Genomic DNA, 340 nt, shown 5'->3' with positions numbered 1-340 from the left:
GCCAATCTCTTTCCCCGATTGCACTAGTCTTGACACATATACAAACAGCCCTAAGTAAAGTGTTCTCATCATTTTAACAAATGTCAGAATAATTTTTTCTTTAACAAGAATCAACTTGTCAGATTTCATAAATAATTCTAGGGTTTTAATTAGTATTGATCAATTTTGAGAATAATATATGTAATATTTGATTTTTTCTTCAGGGCACATAGTCTGTATCTCTATTCAACGGGCTTTGAGCTTTTTAAAAAAATATAGCCGTGGCCGGGCGTGGTGGCTCAAGCCTGTAATCCCAGCACTTTGGGAGGCCGAGGCGGGTGGATCACGAGGTCGAGAGATC

This window comes from Sapajus apella, unplaced genomic scaffold (genome assembly GCF_009761245.1).
Source record: "Sapajus apella isolate SASKATOON/1434 unplaced genomic scaffold, GSC_monkey_1.0 scaffold6, whole genome shotgun sequence".
NCBI classification, from domain to species: Eukaryota; Metazoa; Chordata; class Mammalia; order Primates; family Cebidae; genus Sapajus; species Sapajus apella.
Note: the sequence above shows the minus strand (reverse complement) of the source record.